The 6,847-nt window shown below is 34.9% G+C and overlaps 1 protein-coding gene across 1 annotated transcript in view; it reads right to left on the bottom strand.

Annotated features, from left to right (window-relative positions):
• The window catches only part of LOC131693197 (MOXD1 homolog 2-like), a 321,492-nt gene that overhangs the window by 302,633 nt on the left and 12,012 nt on the right, over positions 1-6,847 (bottom strand). The gene's annotated exons all lie outside the window — the stretch shown is intronic.

Below are 6,847 nucleotides of genomic sequence, written 5' to 3'. Positions count from 1 at the left end.
TGGGTCAGATATGGAAGCGTGAATACATCATGATCGCGTGGCAGCAGGCGTTTGTACGTTCGCGATTGAGTGATAGAGAATGCGTTTATAATCTTATAAAGGCTAAAACGGTCATTTGATCACTGGCATATTTTCATGTTCTCGAGATTGTGAGCATAGGGGTGCGCGGGAGATCACGAAGGGTTTGAGCGTTTCTATGTTAACTTGTTTGAACACGCGGGCGTTTAGTTATCGCGTGTCCTACTGTGTATAAAACTTCGCATATGTAACCGTGTAGTCTTTTGAATATTCGCATGGGTACTTGACTGCTCGTACAGCGCGCGAGTAATTTAATTTTGAATGTATGGTTACATTCTGGAAGAGAGTGAGATCTCCGATATTACCAGAGCTCCCGGCAAGGCACAGTACTTCAAAATAGCGTTTTGAGATACTCAATTCATTGGAGTCAAAACATTTTAGTGATATTCTTTAATATTCGTGTGTGTAAAAAGCGCCACCTCTTGGCAATAATATTAATAAAAACGCTTTTAATCCACCTAACAGTGTGATGAGACATTTCTTATAACTCTTATCACTCTCTTCGGATATTATATCGTTTGAGAACATTTAGAACTTGATGCTTCGCGATGTTTTTGATAACACATACTACATGGGATAGTGGCAGGACTCAGAAAATCGCTCAAATCAGCATAGGACAACATCAGTGCTAGAAATCTCAAACCAAATCAATAGGAAAGCGAAAAAATGGCCCATAAAATAGACATAACATCGAATTATTGTTAATGCTCTGTTAATAAAATATCTAAATTGTGGTGGGAAAACTGAGTTTTCCTAAAAAGGTTATTTATTAATCATTCGCATGTATGAAAAAGCCTTATGTTTACATTTGTGAGTATCGCCCTTTTCACAACAAAGCGTTGAAATGAAATCGCAGCTCCTGATATCACGCTATCTCTGAAGTGCATGCGTGCATAGTTCCAAATTTTACTTCGACATCGACTTTTTCTAAAGGTGACTTCCCAGTAGTATCCTTGATTTGAATTATTATCGCTAATCCTAATGCCAAAGAACAAATAAAAACCTCTCGAAAACGAACCGTTTGGGAAAATCATCATCATTACTGAAATTTTCATTTCCACGAAACTTTTCGATAACCTTCCGTCACTTGCGTTAATGCACTGGGTGCACAGTGCTCCGAAAATCTAGCGAAATCGTCTTAGGGCACCAGCGGGTCTAATTCAGAGCTATCTGCGCGGCGAGTTAAATCTGTAAAGAACACTAAAAATTATTTTCTTTTCCATAATTTTCAGTTCAGCAATTCGAGAGATCGTGCTCACCGCAAGCCATGAAAAATAGACTACGTTGTTAAGCGATGGTCACTATTTATTAAAAAATCACGGTTAAATAAAAAATTAAACTATTAAAATATTTCAAATAGTTTATAATTTTCACAAACATATTAGGAAAAATTGTTTAATAAGCTTTCGTAATATTGTGTAGGAAAAAAGCTGAAAACTTCAGTTTTTTCTCTATCTGCAACATATAAACCCTTAAGTATACCAATTAATTGGTATACGAATTGGAATAGGTTCGCCAAATTTTGGAAGAAGTCTATAAAATAACCCCTTGACAGCTACCTAAAACTTGTTGTAGTTCGATGCAATAAAAATCATATTTGGCAATTCATATTTGGCTGATAAAATTGGGGTGTCAATGTATTATAATAGATATTCAGCATTCGAAGAAGTTTCTTTCGAGTGTAGAACGACTTTGTTTCTACTTACTTGAAGTCAGCGGCGTAGCCAGAAATTCGGTTTGGTGCGGGTTTGGGGAAAATCGATCTTACTGTCCAAACGGCATATTTCAGAAACCATAAATTTTAAAGTTTTAAAATTATGCAGAATTATTTTCCAGAAAATAGTAACAAGGTTCGTGTCTTTAGCGAATTTGTTGAGACTTTATTGTAGTCATGAATATTAACCTGAGAAAATTCACCATAAATACTTCTTGGACGATATACCGTCAAAATTATTTTATCAAATGATGCGCTGTTTAACGTTTATAAAACTCATTGAAGATACTAAACCTCCGAAATTGGCGGTTTCAAAATGATGCTATCTTGACCTTAAATTACTGTTTTTAAACATTTGACCTATACATATAATTGGTCATATAACAAAAATTAAATGCTCATCAAAATCGATCGGGAACTGCTAGAGTCGAATGGAAATCGTCATTTTTCATAAATTTGTCTCTACATTCGGAAAGTGTTATCCTCGTTATTAATCATATTACGTTTTCGTCTCAACTCGACGCATTCCCAAAATAAAAACCTGTTTTAATCCATCTAGTGGTGCAATTGTGCTTGTCTCATTTGTCCAGACTACGATTCCATGGCTGGTTATGTTCAATACAATGGTGGGAATGAATATTACATGTTCAGTACGATTTGCACATACATACAATGGATCGACAGCCACGATCTTGAGATACTATGTGATACTGAAACATCGCTTGAAACCAGCGGCGGATCATGGAGAAAGATCCGGGAGGTCCAGGTCTTGCCGAAAATTTTCAACTTGTTAAGAAATTTTAAACTAGTTTTAATTTTAAAGTAGCAACCCCTCACTGCATACCCCCCTCGGGCCGGTATAATTGAAGATTTTTAGAGTGATTGCATAACAAAGTCTAAAAAAGTCAATTTTTGTCAAACATCTCAATGTTTCATGCATTTTAAAGTCATTTGGCATCAAAAATACAAATTTGATTTTGAAATTTTTCATTTCAGTTTATATGGGAATTTGCTGCGTGATTGCACTCTTCAACTCGTAACCCCGGAACCGGAAGTCCAATCAATAAAAAATTCAATAACAGCCGATGGGAAGGTTGTACCTTTCATTTGAGACTAACTTTGTGCCATCTCTGAGAAACAGAGGTCACATTTTTTTCCACATACACACATACACACACGTACATACACACACAGACATTTTCCGATCTCGACGAACTCAGTCGATTGGTATATGACACTCGGCCCTCCAGGTCGGGATTAGATTGACGAATTTTAGAGTGAATGAGAAAGGCAAAAACATTTTTAGCAAATGTTGAAAGTTATGCATTTTTTTGGTGAGCAGTTCTATGTTTCATTAAATCAATTTTAACTTCGCTTCCTATTAAATAAAGGCCCTTATTACAGTACATCTCTACAAAAACGAGCTCAATTTGAAAATAAATCTGAGGATTGTGATTGATTACAGAACTCTGGAATTTTCTATTGGAATGTTTTCAGGCAGGAATTTGGTATTGATGCAATTTGACAACTGTGAAATCAAAACCAATAGATCAGTTACATATCAGGACCCCATTCCGACAATTTATCAAACGTCCTCATGATGTCTACAACAACAGGTTATCAATCTACGGATCAGATAATTGTTATTGTAATATTGAATTAAATCAGTCAGCATCAATAAATTTTCAACTTCAATCCAATTTTTTTGTTGGGTGTGGTGGGGGGGGGGTGTTGTATGGTGGTAAACCCCAAAACCTTCTCGTGGCTACGCCGTTGCTTGGAGTTATTTATTTCGCTTTTCATTTTCCGATATGTTTCAGATCGATCCGATGGTTATAAGTTAGAAAAATTGCAGTCAGAAGGTTCGCACAAATGAACATTTTTGTACTGATAAGTTATCAAGTTCCTTCCAGACAACTTGGAAGTGTTCGGTGATTATTTCTAGCGGTTGTAGATAGTAAAATGAAATACAAAATTCGATTTATCGAAATAATGTTTAGCTTATTTCAATGGATTATTACTATATTGAACAATAAATAGGCGACAAAGAGTAATCAACAAACAACAAGCCATAACTTTTAAAGTATTCAAAATAGATATTTAAAGTCTTCAGTAAAGTTATTTGCAAAAGTAAAAGCTACAAATTTGCTGAAGGCATCATTTCGATATAATCACTTCCAAGAAAATTTGTGAAAATATCTCACTCATAGGGGGATTAATCAACAAAAGCACAATACCAAAAGAAAGGGCATATTACCTCCATTAAATTCTCCGAAGATACTATTGACCTAAAGTAAGCCGTTTTGGCGTTAATAATAGATTGCATGTTTTTGGTCATATTTCTGGCTATGGGAAATGATAAAAATCTTTCGTCCGCATTTAATGTTCAATATCTCTTTTGATAATAGTCCGATTTCAACAATCTATAGCTTGTTCCAAAGGTATTCGTTAAAGCTGTCTAAAAATATATAAATTGTTAATCTATATTGTCGATTTCGGCAGATAATTCAAAAAAACTGCAAAAAACGCCATTTTTACGCATTCAAACATTCATATCTTGGAAACTAAACATCAGAATCAAAAACAAATTAATAGCGTTCATACTGTTTTTTAGTTCTTTCATTTAAAATTGGTTTGAATAAGATCGGTTCAGCCATTGCTGAGAAACACGAATGAGAATTTGTCCGTTACATACACACACACACACACACAGACACACACACACACACACAGACATTGTCCCAAATCGTCGAGCTGAGTCGATTGGTATATAAGACTCGGCCCTCCGGGCCTCGAAAAAAATCTTGAAAGTTTGAGCGAATTCTATACATTTCTTTTATAAGAAATGTAAAAATATTCATGGTAGGCTGAAGAAAATTTAACTTTTGGACCAAAACAGGCAGTGCTTGGCCGTGTTTGGCAAAGTTGTGAAGAATATTTGTATACACTTTGAAGACATGTTGTCTCTGTCAGTCACAGCAATCGAGTTATGAGACTACTCTTAAAATTCTTATTTTTACTTTTTTTTTGTTTGTTTCTGACTGCTCGCGTAAATGGTTGAAGGTACTTTTTATCATAAAATACCCAACTTTCTCGAAGAGACCAAATAGCTGTGAATGCTTTGTGAAGAGTATTGGCTGATTTTAATTTTATTGTACCCTGTTTTTAAACCCGCATAACTTTATTATAAGCAAAAATTTTAATTAAATTATAATATAATCTGATAGGACTGGGTTCCGCCTGTAAAACGAAGGTAAAACCATTCGTTCGCAAGGATCCCTTCAAAAGTTATACTTTGTTGAAAGCTTTTTATCTGGTCCTCCTGAAGTTGCGTGAATGACTCACTGAAAGAGTAGGCGCTGGTGTTCAAAGATTCTTTCGCTTGATTTTCTGAGTAGCGCGCACTCAGTGTACTAGCGCGTCTGTAGGAAGGTTAGCACCGCTATTGAAAGATATTCAATTTCATCTCGGCTAGGTTTATCTTGCGAATTTTTGTTTCAGGATATGGAAGAAGAAAATGGCTAAATTTAATATGAATGACAAAATGACCTAGCACCCCAACTTCTAGTATTCGTACAAAAGTCTCAAGATTCCGTTCGATTTCTGAGATTTTTTTCACTTTAGAAAAACTGAGCAATATATATGATTTGCGGCATGGCGCTGAAAGGTTATTAAAATAGGGTATTTTGAGAAAAAGTGCCCCAAAACTCCAATTTCCCGTATTTTTCGAGAAACGAAAATATCTCCATTCAAACGATTCGAACCAAATAGCATTTTTTGACATTTGACGTATACTATGGGGGAGGGGTTTAAGAAGCCGCTGGTCCAAATATGTACGTACTCTGAAAAATTTTAATTTTGTTTCCCAACGTAATTTGCTTGGCTCTAAAAAAATGAATCTACTGTTTTTGGAGACCTATTATTCCACAAAAAATTAAAGGGACAGTAAATATATAAACATGAGGTATACATTTTATAGCTTTCTGTTATGACGTTCTAATTCTAGGGTTGGGAGTACCGGTTTAAGCATCAAAAACCGTTATATCGGTATTTTTGTTAGAAAGAACTATTTAACACTTTAAAGCTTTCGATACACTTTAAAACCTTTTTACTCGGTAATGTTCTAAAATAAGGTTCCATTAACAGCAAGCGCGCCTGATTTTAAAACAATAGAACTCGGTACCCAAAACACATTCATGTTAAACAGCGCATATCAAATTATGCTGGAATAAATAAATCAAGACAGAATCAATCAAGTCCACATTCCCTTATACTTCATTTTGTATTCAATTTTTTGTCCTCTACTGTGGAAACCTGTAAGGCACGATGCTATCATCGAACTCTGTTAATACATTCTACAGTTTTAATAAAGACAAGGTTTCCATTAATATTGCTACAGGTTACGTTAAAAATAAATTGCAAAGAGTAGCAACTAACCGCTGGTTTTTAAGACTACACACCAAAAAATAATGAAATTTAAACGACATGTAAATCAATTCGAATGTCAATCAAAAATTTGATTGAAAATTACGTTAAAATCAATTGGATCATTAAACAGCATACAATTTTACACTTTCATTCGTGTAATATTACATGTCATTCATTTTACAGCAGCATTCGAGTAAAAATACATTGAAGTGCATTGGCTTTCCGTTTAAAGAAACTGTAATTTTCAATCCACGTGTAAAATTATAATAAAATTCGTTGAAGAAAGCACGAGAAGTTGTACGTGTATTTGTGGTGGAACTTAATTTTACATTTATATTCATGCTCCAAATATGTGCATGAAAATAAACTTAAAATTACAAAATATTTTGTCTGTGTAGGTGGAATTGATGTTCAAGCGGTTTCATAAACTAAGTATGACGGTTCATATATCCTTTTGGGGACCGGTGGGTGACAAATTTGACCTGGATAAACCTGACCTATAGCCAATCTTGATGCGTCTTTGATGCGCTGAAATCTGTTTAAACTTCTGTCATTTGAATAAGTAAACCGAAACTTCAGATCCGAAGGACTTGTTTGTCAAATCTCGGAATGCCGACTCGGAATCTC

The sequence above is a fragment of the Topomyia yanbarensis genome, chromosome 3, assembly GCF_030247195.1.
Source record: "Topomyia yanbarensis strain Yona2022 chromosome 3, ASM3024719v1, whole genome shotgun sequence".
Lineage (NCBI taxonomy): Eukaryota > Metazoa > Arthropoda > Insecta > Diptera > Culicidae > Topomyia > Topomyia yanbarensis.
This window is presented reverse-complemented; position numbering and strand designations above follow the sequence as displayed.